At 33.2% G+C, this 17,485-nt stretch overlaps 1 long non-coding RNA gene and 1 pseudogene across 1 annotated transcript; one reads left to right on the top strand and one right to left on the bottom strand.

Moving 5' to 3' along the window:
- Positions 1-1,462: 1,462 nt before the first annotated feature.
- On the bottom strand, positions 1,463-17,376 carry LOC130051499 (uncharacterized; annotated as a pseudogene).
- On the top strand, positions 6,994-11,610 carry LOC130051570 (uncharacterized). Its single transcript, XR_008799832.1, has 3 exons — positions 6,994-7,257; positions 8,053-8,112; positions 11,387-11,610. It is a non-coding gene; the product is annotated as an uncharacterized LOC130051570 (long non-coding RNA).
- Positions 17,377-17,485: the final 109 nt, after the last annotated feature.

Raw genomic sequence — 17,485 nt, 5'->3', positions numbered from 1 at the left:
AAACATGGCTTCCTTCCTGTGGGTGCATGGACTAAAAGGTATACAAAGGTGTCAAGTGGGGTTGGGAGGGGTGTGAAATACTAACTCTCTTTTTTGTGTAGACAATTCTTGTTAGAAATTGTGATTTATTATTCCAAGGAGAGAAAAAATATGGTTTATAAACTTTTGTGATTAATATTTTCAAGTTAGAAAACCTATCCAGAGGCTTTGAATGAAGTAAAATTAATTATTGTCTTCCCGTTCAGAAATTGATTTCTATATAATGTATTATATTCAATTGAACCAAAATCTTTATTTTGATAAATACATTATAAGTAATTCTTATACAGGTAATTAAGTGTAGGTATCACAGATATATACAGCTAAGTGTAGGTATTGAGTGATAACATTTAAACTTGATTTTATCAGTGACTATAGTTAAAGTTACAAACTATTGTAATGGCACATTTCTAAAATGAATGTAGGACAGAAAGTCACAGGACAGAAAGTCACAGACAAAAAGTCACGGACAAAATGACCATGGACAAAAAGTCACAATAAGAAATTTATGAAAGTAGGACAAAATGTCACAGCACAAAAAGCCACAGTTTATAAGAAAATAAAAAGTTTTGATTTTTTATATATTTTAAAAACATATCTGTTCTTTTTGTAAAGTTTAAGAAAATATATATGCAAAATTTATATTTTCTATGAGATTTTGATAATAATTATAAAATTGTTATTCCTTTTATCATATTTATTGTAAAATATTTTGATTTTTAAAAAGAAATATTTTGTATTGAGATAAAATAAGAATAAGTTTTATGATCATTTGGTTTAGTATACTACATATTAATGATCGTCAAAACAAAATCTGATGGCAGAATTATATGCATATGGTTGGCTTCCTTTCACTCCAGATTATTGTCAAAACAAGAAGTGAACTGTCATATGATAATTGCTATATAAACAAGACAATGATTTTTTTTTATCATCTAATAATGAACATCTAACAATGAACTGAAAGTGCTAAATGTGGCAAAACAAACACCAATAAGAATGATGACATGTATTCCCTTCTACCTCCCATCCACTGTAAGAAATGTCTGGTGTCTGAACAACAGCTTTAGTGAGCATTTTTGTGACGTTTTGTCCTGTGCCTTTCTGTCCCTATACTCATATCATACACTTATCCTAGGAATGCAGATTGCTCAAATAAATATGCATACCAGAGCAAGACCACCAGGCATACATAAATGGAATAATAGGTGTTACATTGAAAATTCCTTTAATGAGAATGACCTAGAAGGAAATTGTTTTTCTTCAGTTTCTTAGATCAAAACATTAACTTCCTTAAAATTCAAAAGTTTTCTAACCAAGTTACAAGGTAGAATATATCTACATATACACATAGCAATAATTCAAGACTAATTCTAAGTTATGTATTATTTTCATTTCAATGCACTTTAGCAATCACAATACTTTAAGTTGATTTAAATACAGCCTTGATGTTGATGCCTGGTAAAAGCGGCTCCTTTCCCTTCTTCCTACACTTGGCTGTATATGAATTTCGCCTTTTGATGTTTCTGTGGATAAAGAAGAGATGATGTGTTTGGGACATGGAGTTTGCAATTTTCTTAAATCGTGAAAACCAAGAGAAGGTCTGCTCAGCCACCATAGTGTTGTAGCCAGGTGGCAGCACATCATCTGGATTGTAGTGTTTCTTGCATTTGGGGTTTTTGTGGTTTTGAAGGTGGAGCCTGTCTATGACTTTGGTTATTGTTTTCCACATGGAATGAAATGGTGGAGGCAAAGGCAAATCTTCTTTGGAAACTTTCAAAGAATCAAGCTGACACATGTTGTCATAACAGAGAACGTAGTTCTTTATGGCTTCCCCCAAGTCCTCCTCAGGAACATCTTTTAATTCAAGATACATGAGTCGTACAACTTGCATGAAGATCTGTGAGGGACTCTCAGATCTAAAGTAGAAGAAAATTTAATTTATCAATTCAATAATTGGTTCAAACTCCATGGAACAGTATAAAATTGACACTATTCTGTATTTCACATTGTAATAACCCAATTAATCAGTCTTGTTCATGATTTAATTCCACAATATCATAAGGGAGAAATACTCACTTGAAAATGGGATCAAAATATGATATGTGTCCTCCTCCAGTAACACACACGAAATGCCCCCCCTGGACATCTGCGTAATCGTGCTTTTTCACCAGTATCCTTGTTGCATAGTTCAGCTGCCACAGAGTTCTCCTCCCACATGTTAATGTTCATATTGGATACTATTTCATCTGTTCCTATAAGTAACATATGGGATTTGGGTTTTAAAGGTTCTTAAGTATGGGCAGAGAGGGGTCACAAGTTCTTTCTGAATATCTCAAACACCAAAAAGAAATCATTCAGCAATATTGAAACATTTCTAGGATGATTGTATAGCTAGCATATACATGTATATAGATGGGTGGAACAAATGAGACATTCACAGGAATTACTCCTCAGATATTGAGAAGTATGATTATAAAAGAAATTCTTTTGTAACAGTTTCTGTTAGGAGACTAGCAACTTTAAAGCTGTCTTAAGCCTTATTATGAAATTAAATATCTTGTCTTGAAATACATACCTTGGTAATGCAAAGCTGATAATCCAAGTCTTCTTCCAGAAGAATCACAGTTATATAAATGTGTTGCAAATTCTAGTAGCTTATCATCCACATGTCGGATGTCAGCAGCAGATTTTGGGTGAACTGTAGACCATGAAAATGAAGACAAATACATACAGTTTGGTTTATTGTGAAATGTCAGATGTTTTGCCGCTAAATGATCGGACAATAGGCCCGCGAAAACTACATTTTCTGATTTCAATCAATATTTAGCTTCCACTTTAGGCGCAAAATATTTATGCAAGATCAACTTTTTAAAATTTAATTCAACCATGCATGGCATTGATTGAAAAGATTTGAGCTTATCGAAGCGCATGCAGGAGTGAGAACATTTTCCGCACGGACTCTCTAGAAAACGTTGGCTTGAAATTCCAATTTCAAAGTTGATTTCCAATCCACTTTATATGTTAGCTAAAGCCCCATTGAATCTATCCATTATCAGAACAGGATGAAAAACAACAACCACATGTGTGGGAATTATTTAATAAAAGTTATTGGCCATATATAACAGAAGCATGCAATCTGAAGTTAAAGTTAGCACTACACAAAGTTCCTTGTACATCATATTTTCTTTCTTTTTTTATTCGTGTACATGTACATCTTCATATTTGTATTCGTCATTATTGCAGTATATGCACTTCTAATGTACTCTTTCAAGGAGGAATAAAGTAAGTAAGTAAATGATTTATTATAGTGACATGTGTTTTATACATTACAGAATTGAAATATATATTAAACAGAATAATAGAAATTTAAACGCCCGGCCCATCGGGCCTATATGTCACTTTTAACAGAAACCCTCCCATTAAATAATAAATACAGTGGTACATATATTACGTATGACTTTTACTATTATGGTATATGCTAGACTGCCTGTAGGTGTATGCTGAGAACAGGAATTTTGCAGTTTGTCTTGGAAAATTTAATAATAGAAATTTCGTTTTGTCTAAATCTGGCATATTGACCACAGTGGGGTTAAATCTGATACTGGTAAACAAGATTGCTCTAAGATTTTAAAAAGAGGAAATTCATCTTGAACTACACTATCTGAAGAACATAAAGTACACAGTCTATCCGATAACGCCTCCCCTTTTTCAAGCAACGCATGAATGAAGAGAAACATAATTATTAGTCCAACTTTATAATCCATCTAGCTGAGTACATCTCGGCCAGAATTTTTTTAAAATGTAAAATTCAATTCAACCACGCATGTGACCCATATACTCATTAAAGCATATTTGTACCGTTAACATTTCAAGAAAACGCTGTACATGTGTATATGGAAGCCGATTTACAAAAAAGAAAACACCAAAAAACTGTCCCCATTTCTTATGCATGTATCATGTGTATTACTATCGCAAAAAAAAAAATTGCAAGAACTAGCAGCGCTCTAAGTTATGAAGAAGACTGTTAAACTATATGTGTATAATGTATATCATATATATAATATACATTAATTAAAATAAATTTCAACACATGCGCTTTAAATTGTACGTGCTGAAAAATATATCCATTCGTACGGAAGCCGATAGGTGCCAGGGTATAGTAACTGGCGGCTTAATTTATATGGCGGCCGCCACTCAATTTAAATGTGTATCATGTATGATCCTCTTAAGTGTACGTTAAATAACTGTATCCCATTTCCATTCTCAATGACCGTGTAGCGTGTGACAGCGTGGCGAGAATTCCATCGACATCGAAAGCAAGTTTATTGACTTGCCTAGATGGTCGAGCGGTCTAGCGCGCTGGTTGCATGCTGTTAGGAGATTTGGTTCCGCAGGTCGTGAGTTCAACTCCGGGTAGGGGCGGAAGTGGGTATCCCAAACAAGTGAAATTATCTGTGCTTTCTATATATATATATATATATATATATATATATATATATATACAATTATGAGCATTAAATTATTGTTTTTTGCTTGTACTGTTAAATACGTAAAACCACGGGGCTGACCCTCCATTTTTTGACAACGTTCTATTTCTATTATTTTCTCATGCAAACTGAATTATTTTCACATGTGAAATAAGATTAATTGGCGGATTGGCCCCCACTCCACTCTTCTGGTGGTAGTAATGGATGGTAAAAATGTAATAATGAATGAACTGATCAATTGAAGGATGAACGGAGCTCCCTTCCTCCAAATTATGAGTACGAAGTTTGGACAAAAGAGACATTTTAGGTTCCTTTTCTGCTTGTCAACAATAATTGTAGAAGACAATTCCCGACTGTCCCTATACACTTTAAAAAACGATGATGCGTGTTTGCGTACTAAATCTTTCCAAAAATAATCACTCAGCGATACGAATTACACTGTTTTTGCAATTGGCAATGTATTATTTTAAGTGGCGGCCGCCAGTTAAATATATATTAATTCTATTTACCCTGGCACCTATCGGCTTCCGTACATTCGTGCGCGGCGAAAAGCTTCTTAAACACCCAGTGATGAACATCACGAGTGCTGTATATTTCATTTCTTGCCACTTTATGTTCCCTGGTCTTCGCAAGAATGCATCGCAAGTTAGGAAATCTACACATAAATGCAAATAGTGCATTGATACTTCCTGTGAAACATTTATTAGAATTCCATGAATAGTTTATAGGATTTCTTCCAAAATTACATTCAAAGATTTCATTTGAAGGATAATCTTTTCGAAAAAAAAATAGCAGAGAGAGAGAGAGAGAGAGAGAGAGAGAGAGAGAGAGAGAGCACAACAGACATGCCCAAATTTTAAACATCCCGTACAACACAAACACCTGCGTTATTCCCACCACTCGTCGGTACATTGTTTCACAGCACGTGCAGCACAAATTCACCAAATAAGAGAATGATCATGAACTATCACAAGGTATGCATTTCCTGTAATGGCAATTTGATATATAGCAGTGTACCGTGTAAAGCAGGGGGGGGGGGGGGTACGACAATTTGTAAAACTGCACATATAGTGCAACCCAAGATTTTATAACGCATGGAAATATCACGAAGTAAACAGAATAACCAGTGACTCGCAATCTTATCCGTCGTCTGAATGAAAGCTACTAGTTTTTGGTCAGCTATAATACCCGAATACGGGAATTAAATTCATCTCCACTAGCCATAGGTTTTGGGCCCACTGTGCTCTACGTAGGTGAATGGTTTTGGCTAACAAAGATAGATTTTTTTTAAATGCCTAGATGGTCCGCTTGCAGAAATATGACATGTATTACGGTCTTCCCACGTTGGGTAGTATTAAACTCGGGTCGTATAACATATTTATAGGTTATAGACTTTGTATGGGAAAATATGACGACCGAGTTTTTTGGCGCGTAGACGGACCAAGCTTGCGAGGTCCGTTCGCGACAAAAAACGAGGTCGTCATATTTCCCATACAAAGTCTATAACCTTTTTATTATATACTTTCAATTTCATTTAGGAACTAACAATAATTTTATTTTTAACAATAACTTTATCGGTTTAACTGAGTAAAAGATGAAAAACACGAAAAATTTGAAATTTAATGGCGTAGAAATTTGATTGTGACGTAATGTGTGCGGGCAAAAATGTTTCCGGGCATATATCGTGTGATATATGCCCGCAAACTTTTAAAGAAAAAAGAAGAGATGAAATTGAAAGTATATAATAAGTGTCTATATTATTAAGAGGCCGTCCACGGAGATATCAGGCAGTAGATATAATACGGCTGGCACATGCAATTCCTCAAAATTTTATTCATACGCAATAAAAGTTAAGGTCATACGCCAATTTTATCGTATGTAAAGTGAATTTCACAAGAAACATTGTTAGATGCCAAAACTTGGCCTATTTCATAAATTCGAGGACACTATATAATCTATAGAAAATGATCATTTTGTAAAGTTAAATAATACCCAATACAATAAAATTTGTCCAGAAAGTATAAACAATATTTGAAGGAAATTCCTTAATAATTAAGATGAAACAATAAAATTGCTGGGAAACAATGCTGTTGTTGAGCATTTACTGACAGAAGTAGCCAAAAAGCCAGTAATTTGAGTTACCTCCCTTGGCGTAAAAAATGTAAAATGATCCGAAACTTGCATAAATTGTAATTTTCGAAGAAAACAGTATTTATTTAGAACATTTTTCACTTATCTCGATTTTTTTTATCAAGTGTAAACGTGGAATTAATTTTTTTTTTAATTTGATGGTGAAAAATAATTATTCAGCCCGGACCTTATCAAAGTTTCGTGGGTAAACAGATATGGCTGACAAGTGATAGAAACGTGAAGTTTTTCTAGGAGTGGTCCTTATTTTAGGGACTTGTCAATCCTTAATAATTGTTCAAAAGACATAAGTGGATATTCAAGATTTTTTAAAGTTGGAACTGCGTGTAATATTCAACCGAGATTGACCCCCTGCTGTACAGATCGGGGTACTTCGAATTCGACGTAAAAGTTTAACTGTTTAAACTATCGTGCACGGTGCAGATGCTTACTAGTATGCCGAGGTCATTGCGATTCTTTGGGGATTTACTGGAGGCAACCACCACCAAATATTGTTATCTACTACACAAAGGAAAGTGTAAAGTAGACAGAGCAGTAAACTTCAATGTTTCAAGGGAAATATTTGTTCCCGTTGGAAGTGGTAAGTATAAATGTCGAATTTTCTCTGTTATTTTTCTTTGAAAACTGTCTTTGATTGCTAGACAATTTTGATGCAAGTTCTCATGATGTGTCAATGCAAACAATTCATTTGATGAAATGATTCTTTTTAAAATAATAATGATTAAAATGATAAATCCCCACAGTAAAAAACCCATTAAATCAATCGGGGGGGGGGGGGGGTGTTAATGTAGGGATTTTTAAAATCTGTACTACAACACAATGTTTATCCACAAATCATTGAATTAAGAAACAATAGAATCACACAAAAACAAGATGAAAGTGGTGAAAAGTGTTTATTGTCCTGCAAGCTATGTACATATCAGCATGCATGCATAAAAAATAATATATATTAAAATTATATCAGATTATTTTTGACTGATTTTTTTTTACTAGCTACTTTTCACATGTGTTTGTTTTTTTGGGTTCCTAGATTTAATCACTATTAAAGGATGAATGAATCAGTGTGAGAGGGTAGTATATGTACATGTATGTATATGACAAAAACCGAATAATAAATATAAAAAAATAATGTAATTATGCAACTATAAGAACCATTGTGGGGGTGGGGGTGGGGTGTGTGTTACAGGTTGATGTATATCATTAATTTCTCTAAATTTAAGCTGAATGGATTATAAAATTCAGATGGTTTAATATGACACAAAATCTGATGATTTATTTGCATGCACACAGGTACTAAAGTGTATTAGTGTGACATACATGTATATAATAAAATTACCAAAGCTCGATAATGAATACAACGCCCATTTCATTACAGATTTGGAAAATAATTATAGTCAAATCACCCCTACTGCAAGCCAATTATCAGACTGTATCAGTGAGTATATTTATTTATTTCAATCAAAAGATTTTAAATTCAGAACATGGTACATCTGACCTTGTCATATTGTCATAATTCATAAATTATGTAAGTTTAGAACTATTACAGATATGAGCTTAATTCCACATTTGACATGTATATTTCTTGAGACAATTCCTGACCAAAGGCATCCAATGTTATGATGTCACAATCCTTTTGTTTTAACTCACTTGACAGACATACATGTAGAATATAAAAACTTTAACTTTGACAATAACATAAGAATGGTTAGAGATGGGGGTTGGATATTTCAGAAACGTGTGTTCCTTCATGTCATATGATAGTAACATTTTTACCTTACGACCTTGACCCTTCATATTGAAGTTTTATGTGATGTCACCATGCCACACACAACACATACATGCATTTTTAATTCATGACTGTTATAAAAGATTTTAACCCACTCGACAAGTTTTAAACTCTCTTCAGACAATTCTTGTTTAGATAATTTCAAATACTAGCTCGTATATATATATATATATATATATATATATATATATATATATATATTAAAAGAAATAGAATAAACAGTACACAAAGTTAAAAATTTAACGCAAGCGCTTTCATTTTATAATCCTCAGGCGTTACATTTTAAAATAGTTTTGAAATGGTTTGACGTCATAAAGGCGTCCTAACATTTCACGTACATAACGACGTCATAAACGAATGAAGGGAAAAGGATTTTACGTTAAGCATATTATGACGTCATAGATAATAACAGTAAACATATTTTACAGTAAGCTATTGAGAGCCGGTTTTAAAGTCTTAATAAAGTGTCTTTCTTTTTCTCGTCGGGAAATAGTATTTTCTGTATACAGTTTATAAAACGGATATACACTGAATTGTCCGTGGCCACACACATCTATATGTTCACTAACTTTAATTTTTCTGTATTCGGGTGCTGAAATGTGTTGTTTATGAACTCGTATACGAGTTCGCAGAGTAGTTCCAGTTTCACCGATATAATGTTTTCCACAGCCAGCACATGTTATAACATAAATTAAATTTTTGGTGGAGCACGTCATATCTGAATTTACCGTAAATTCCTTGTTGTTAAATTCGAACGAACTTCCTTCCCTTAAGTATGGGCACGTTCCGCATCGCCGATCGTCACATTTGGTAACGGTGAAAAAATTTTTGTTGGACTTTTCCCGAAAATTAGATTTACATAACAGTCTCCTAAGATTTTTCGGTTGTCTCTTGCTGTTGATAAAAGTATATTTCTTCATAATTTTCCCCATTTTTTCATCTGTTTTTAGTAGGTCGTTGAGTTGCCGAACGATAGGTGTAACATTAGAGTTCCTTGGGTTGTATGTTGTAACAAACGGTAAAATGTGTGAATTTGTTGTGGGATTGATTTTGGATTTATTGATAAGATTTTCTCTATTGAGTTCTCTGGCTTTCTTGATTCCGTCGTTTATAAGTTTGATTGGATAATTCTGTTTTTGTAAATAACTATTTAATTCCCCTAAACGTTGTTCTCTGGTAGGTTCTTCGCTAACGATGGTACATATTCTTCTGGCGAGGTTGTAAGGTATGGCACGTTTTGTGTGTCTTGGATGCGAGGACGAAAAGTGTAAATACTGGTGAGTGTCCGTGTGTTTGTAAAAAAAATATCTGTAATTATTTTATCCTCCTTTTTGATAACAGAAACATCCAGGAATGGTATACAAGATGTACTGTAATCCATTGTGAATTTTAAATTGATATCCAATTCGTTTAGAATGTTCTTAAATTTATTCAAATTAACCTTAAAAATTATTAAATATTAAATATTAAAATATTAAAAATTAAATATTAAAAATCCTGAGGATTATAAAATGAAAGCGCTTGCGTTAAATTTTTAACTTTGTGTACTGTTTATTCTATTTCTTTTAATATTTTATACCGGACACTGTGATTTTTTTTAAAAACACAATTTGGATATATATATATATATATATATATATATATATATATATATATATATATATAAGTCAGAGGTGATGCTTTGAAATCAGAATGTGGTTTAATTTTTGAATCAATGAATATATAGTTTTTTGGTTGTTTTTTTAGCTCACCTGAGCTGAAGGCTAAAGAGGCTAAAGAATTAGGGTACGGAGGAGATCAAAGTATGATGTGGGAATATACAGGAAATTAAAACAAATTTTTTTTAAGGTTAGCAGGGTCACACTAAATCCTTTCAAACTGCAAATGTTCCTAATTTGTGTTGATTCATTTTTCATTTCTATGCACCCATGACTAAAGTCGGGGGGGGGGGGGGAACAGGGGGCAATATCTGTCTGGAACTTGCTCATGTTAGTAATAAGGCTCTCATATTTTTATTCCTTATTATTTTGGCACACTGATTTTGATTGCGGATAACTCCGTTTACCTGATCAGGATATGGGGCTCACGGCGGGTGTGACCGGTCAACAGGGGATGCTTACTCCTCCTAGGCACCTGATCCCACCTCTGGTGTGTCCAGGGGTCCGTGTTTGCCCAACTATCTATTTTGAATTGATTGTAGGAGTTATGAGATTGATGACTGTTCGTTATCTTCACCTTGCATAATAAAACATTTCTTTTGATATCAATTTTTTTTTTCACTTTTGTGCTTGGCCTACTTTTAACAAAATATAACCTACAGTAGGCAATTCTCCTGAACTATATATAAGGTAGTCTAGCCTTTTATGTTTAGTATTTAGATATCTTATGGCAAGAACTTTCATTTGATACCATACTGTTTGATATTGTGACCTTGGTTTTGAAGTTTAACCCAGATTTTATTATATTGATATTTTACATAAAGATATACAAAATATGTATATTCTTTATTACCAGACTTTTAATTTAGTACCTGACCTTAGTCTTTAAAATAGCATGATTTTCAAAAACTTTAAATTGATATATAGTTTCTCAGCCACTTTGGATTGGGCTTTGATATATATTTCACATATTATAGATTACTAATGAAAGAGCTTTACTTTTGAACTTCTGACTTTGACCATGTTGACCTACTTTTGAAAAACATTCATTATTACCAGATCTGTTATATCTTGAGGGATAAGTTATTGGGTTAGTTTGTTTCACATGAAATGCCTAATGACCAGAATTTATTTTATATCATGACCTTTGACCTTGTGACTATATCAAACATATGATCTTGACTTTCTTAGTGCATTGCTTACAGTGCTATTTAAACATGTTCATCATTTTATTTCCATTAATTTACACAACTGTTGTTATTTAGATCTCAGCTGAGTCCAAGATAGGAAGAGGCTTTGGAGAGAACACAGAATTACTACAGACAAAAGACTTGTGAAGTTATAAGGGGAATTGCAGAACTCATAGCTCCACTTCAATCTAGATATGTTGACAGTTATTTCACAGAAACACTTTGCAGCTGACAAAGATAATCAAATGATGACCACTACTTTAACTCTATGGTTGCAGCACATTTCAATTTTTGAAGTGACAAATTTTATTCCTGTTTGTGAACCAATATTCAAAAGAAACACTGCTATGGCATTAGACATAAATTAGAACAGAGTGGTGGGGTGGCAAAATAAGATTCCATACTGTGAAATGTATCAATTGTTAATATACATGTATCAATATAAATTCAGTGCCAATTTTCATAATTTCTAGGGGAAAAGGTTGTTTGTAACAAATGTCAGAAATATGCACTAGCTCTTACTTTGCAAACCATGCTACTAAGTACCAGGCATTAAGACATGATTTGTTTATTGTCATTTGTTAAACAGAGACATAGACAGTGATTTGAAGGGGGGGGGGGGTTCCAGAAAAATGATCTAAAATCTGCATTAGGTCATATCCGATGAATTGATCAAGTAAATATGTTTGTTATTGATTGCTAGTTACATGTAACCTTTTATGCATCAGTTGAAGATACTTTATGAACATTTTCTGTCACTGGGTAAAATTCAACAAACATTTTGTGTATCTGGAAGTGGTCAATATATATTTCAGCATCAGAGTAAACATGCATTAAAGCAAGTCTGCCAATCTGATGTAGGCAGAAAATGGAATATGGCATGTTATTTCATGAATGCAAAGGGAAATGCTTTACAAGAGAGTAAAAAAATTTCTGGTTAATGCTAAATAACTATCTAGATGTCCCAGAGAAAAGGAGAGGGTGTTTTCTACCCCTCCGCCCCAACCCCCTCGGGATCTGCCAATGTCAAGTTTGTAATGTGAGTGAATGAATTTAGATTCTTCATGATAGGCAATTTATTAAAATTTGATATACTGATAATTTTAACTTCATATATGCGTGTTAATTAATTGACTATTATCTCAAATCCTGTGTCAGAAATGACCTCTAAAAATCAACATTGTAAAATTTTATACAATGAATTACATAGGCATTTTTTTTTTTTTTTTTTTTTGCCTTTATTATATAGAATGTATACAAAGACATGAAATTTATTTCTGAATGTTCATATGTTCTAGTAATTTTTCATGAATTTTAATCATTTAATCATTGATTTGTTATATCTACTTCATATTTATTTCTATTTATGTAGTTCAACAATCATCATTTAAGTAGTTGACCTTTTTGCACTTATTGAAAATTTTGAGATTTCAGTTCAACTTTTCACCATCAAACCTTGCTTTTCCCACTGAATTTATTTTTGTAACTTGAAATACACCTCTTCAAGTTTCTGGTTATACATAATCTATTTCTTTTGAGACATTGTATTGGGTTTTGTGAGATCTTATATTTTGATCATTATTTTGTAAAATATATTGGTGTGAAATATGTGCAATTTTAACAATTAATAAATTCATTCATTGGATGAATATACACACAAAAACCCTCTCAGTTATTGCATATAGTGTATATCTAACATATAAAATATTGCTTTTCTCTATTTTTTAGTTATATGACATTTTAGAGCTGTTCAAACATAGCACTTTTTTCCAATATTTCGTGACCTTTTTGCACCGAAAATTATCTCAAAGTTGTTTTTCCATGTTGAACCCAAACTAAACATGATAGAAACTTTTTATTTGGCAAATTTCATATTGGGGTCAGTAGGAACCTGTGCACAAAGTTTAATGAAAATCTGAGAGATAGCATGTGCCGAGCTCTGCCTGATATCATAATGGACACCCTCTTAATTAGCGATATGAAAATACTATAATACCTGTACATCCTAAGAACTTGAGGAAATCTTCTTTTTTTGTTGGAATGTTGTGTCTTTCTAGCAGGTTGAAATGTTCTTTGCAAAACACAGACCCGTGTTTCGGTTCCAATGTGCACACATTGGGAAAGGTTAGCAATGGATAGCCCCCAACTTCCATGGGAACAGCAAACATGCAGTGGCACATGCATACCTGGACAACAAATATAGCAATGTATTGGCAATGGCTTCTAGAAAATTTCTATCCTTTTTCAATCAAGTTACTCTCTGCAATTTTAAAATTCAAATAGATACAGTCACAAGTTTTCCAATGCACATGTAAGCATCCTCAGTGAAATCAAATATGTTCAGACCATTACCCTGTGGTTTTTACGTGGGTCGCGGGTTTACAAACACTTTTTCTCACTAGAAAAACCCATCTGAAAATTTGACCGATGTATCTTGACAATGTATATACTAGTCTACTCTGTGAAAATTGTTTTTCATTCAACAGCAGTTTTTTTTTTAGTAATTACTTCTATAACATACCATTGTGTTAGTAGCGACACTGTTTTCCGTTGACGTCGCACACGCTATTAGTCAGAACATCGATATGATTTACGTTAAAATAAGTTATTAGCTGCAATAATGTAGCCCTTTGATTTTTTTTTTAGGGAGAGGCCAAAAACGTCAGAATAATTATTGCAGCTAGTTTTTATGATAGAAAACTATATAATTTTATTAAAATTTGAATGAAAAGCCAGCACAGGTGATCAATGTTCATCTTTCAATTTTTATTAAGATGCCTGATTTTTAATTGTAAACTTGTTGACATTAGGCTATTCAGATAAATGTACCTTCCAGCAACTGTCAATCACACGGAGATTGCTGCATCCCTTGCTTTTGCATAGAGGTGAACAATCTTCCTCCCTGTGTTCATATAATTCCTCTTTTCGAATGCTGTCTATCTGCTTCATCAAATCTGCAATGAAAATAACATGTGAGGCTGCTGTTTTAATTTTAATAGCAATTATTTAGCATTTCCTTGACAATTTTTCACTCTCAACCTTGTTAAATTATAATTACCAAGCAAACTGAACTTGCATTGCACTTGGCATACCTTTTTTGGAAGAACAATCTTTACGCAAAAGGATTTACGGTACAGGTGATTGTAAGTTTAAGGTCAAAATGCAATGAAAATGCCCAAAATAATCCAACAGCATATGCCTGTATTGTTTTTGCAAATTCTAATTTTCTAACACTGGTGCAAGGCTAGAACAAATAATTCACATGTGTACTAATATCTACAACAATACATATTATATTCAGATATGTTTAGTTGTAATGCAACCGTACCGTACAGAAATGTAGAGTTTGAACTTTTGCATTAAACCTAAAAGGTTACATTTCATTCAATGTTTCGTTGATGTTGTAATTCTTAGATGTACTGCAAGTATGATTTATATTTCTTTGTAAGTTAGAATTTGGGAATTACACAAGAAATCCCAAGTCTATTAAAATTTCAAATATTTGAAAAGTATTTTAAGATCATTCACATTAAAGATAAAGGCAATGAATGACATTGATTTCACCAATAGGTAGTGATGGGAATCGTTGAGAATTTCATAATCGATGATTGGTTTACTTTAACTAATTATCGATTATAATTGGACATAGAAAAATTATATATTAATTGTACATATGTACTGAAAAAGTGTAAAGAAATATTTTCTACGTTTAAATTTGTTGTTTCTATAGCTGAGAGAGTGTAAGTGAATATTTTGTGTGTATTTTTTTTATTCTTTTAATTACATATATAAAAGTCGCCAAAAAACAGAAATCGTTTGCTTCAGTTACGGCCGTATATCAAAGTTAAATGTCATTAACTGACGATGACCCGGCTTAATTAAAATATAATTAGGGCCTAACGTTCAGCAAAGCAAAATGAGGAAAGAAATTCATTTTCTTAAAAACAAAAATTAAAACAGATAAATTATAAGAGATTAATTTTTATTGTCACCAACTGAAAACACGATACACACGTGCGGAGTAACAGTGGCCTTTGAAAGCGGTTTTTATCTGTGTAATTCACACTTGGCTTTGCTAGTATCAAGATTCTCTTTGATAATTGTGCTTCGTTTACATGCCTGAATCAAAGTACGTCTATTTCAGTATCGGACCAAGTTACTCCCCGTACAGGTATGGATACTTTCGTTTTCGAGTGCGCCGCCCTATTACGATAAACAAAACTTTTGGTGTACTAGATAGGTCACGGTAGGAATATTCTTCAAAAACTACAGTCGTTGAGAAAACAAAATCTAAAAGCTGATTAATTGGAATAAAAAATTTCATAATCAAGCGCTTAAATTACAAATTGCCAACAATCGATTGATTTTCGATTATAATCGATGATTGAAACACCACTACCAATAGGTACCTTCTCTTGTCTTATTCTTTGTGATATAGATATCAAACAGCCCTCTTTCTCTGACTTCATTTGCTATCTCTCCATTAAAATATGCAGCAGCAGCATTTTTCCTTGTCATGGTTACCTGGAGACTTAGTCCAGTTGAGTGGTCCTCAGCCACAGAAGCTACTAATGCAAAACATGTAATGAATTTGTAGTAAGGGTCACTCCATATCTGCATTAATACTACATGATTGAAGTATGAAGCACATTTTTAGCCGAGTTGCAACGAAGTAGAACTCGGCTATTGGTTTGGTGAGTAGAAGGAGGGGGGGGGGGGGGGGCTGGGCGTCAACAATTGGTTTCCGGATGATAACTCGAAAAGTTTACAATGCAATCAAATGAAACTTTGATATATTGTTGGGTACCAGGTAAGGAAGACCCCTATTAATTTAGGAGAAAAATGGTCATAGGTCAAGGTCACAGTGACCGAAAATAGAATGAAAATTTCAGAAAAATTTGGTTTCCGGGTGATAACTAAGAAAGTTTAAATCCGAATCAAATGATACTTAAAGATATTGTTATGTATCAGGTAAGGAAGACCCCTATTTATTTTTTTGTTTTTAGAAAATAGGTTTAGAATTAAAAAAAAAATTGGTTTCAGGAGGATAACTCGAAAGATATTAAAACTTGTATTCATAACTAGAACTTCAAACAATTCCTATTGTAATATAATCAGGGTGTACGAGTTTTCAGCTTTGATTAGCGGTTATAAAATTTTCTTCTGCAACAGTTCCTATTGTTTTCTAATCAAGAGGATTTTAAACTCCTGGAGATACAACACCAATTCATTTACTTGTATTTAAGATCCAATGATGACTTAATTGGCATTCATATAGGAGTATTAGAAGAGGTAATATACAACAATGAAGGATGCCCATTTCCAAACTCCTTTTAAAGATGTATTCACAAGAATTTATTACATTATATCCAACAATTAGTTCTTCACAATTATATAAATATGCCACATCATTCCTGACTTTACAATGTATCCCATGCAACTCGGCTCATGCACCCCTGGGTGCATATATTGATTTTTTATTATTTGTACAGTATGTTACCTTGAAGTGACTGTGTTTCTTCAATTGTAATATCACCCTCATCGCTGTTCAGGGTATCATTGACATTGTCTTCCTGTGTGCAAGGAATGAGTTCTGCAATCTCTACGTAACGTAACAGTAAAAATAAATTGATATTTATCAATACAATAAACAGGTATATTTAATAATGCCACCATTGAGGGTATTTTTATTTATTGATCTACCTTTATTTTTAAGAATAAAATAACTATAATAAATTCTTTTTCTGCATTTCAAATTGTTGATCGATTGATTGTATCTTGTTGAACGTCCCACTCGAGAATTCGTAAATCATAAAGGGCTGCAAATTAATTCAGGCCTTATTATGATCAATGCTAACAGCTAGTCTTTGAGCAGGAAGGGATCTTTATTGTGTCACACCTGCTGCCTTATACAAAGGACTGCCCCGGTAAGCAAGCAAGGGGTAATGATCAATAATGTAACCCAGATCCCCACAGAATAAGGTAACCTGCTTCTTAACTAATAAAGTTGCACTGGGAATGATTTTCATACATACCCTTGTATTCTGACCCAACTCCTGCTGACATCATTTGGTCCTTCCACGCATAGAATTGTGCTGTGTCCGGGTGACTGTCTGAGTATACACAATTGTATATTTCTGCAAAAGCTTGGTGTGATACAAAGGCATGATTGTT

This window comes from Ostrea edulis, chromosome 2 (genome assembly GCF_947568905.1).
Source record: "Ostrea edulis chromosome 2, xbOstEdul1.1, whole genome shotgun sequence".
Taxonomy (NCBI): Eukaryota; Metazoa; Mollusca; class Bivalvia; order Ostreida; family Ostreidae; genus Ostrea; species Ostrea edulis.
The sequence above is the reverse complement of the archived record's forward strand: the minus strand, read 5'-3'. Positions and strand labels throughout refer to the sequence as shown.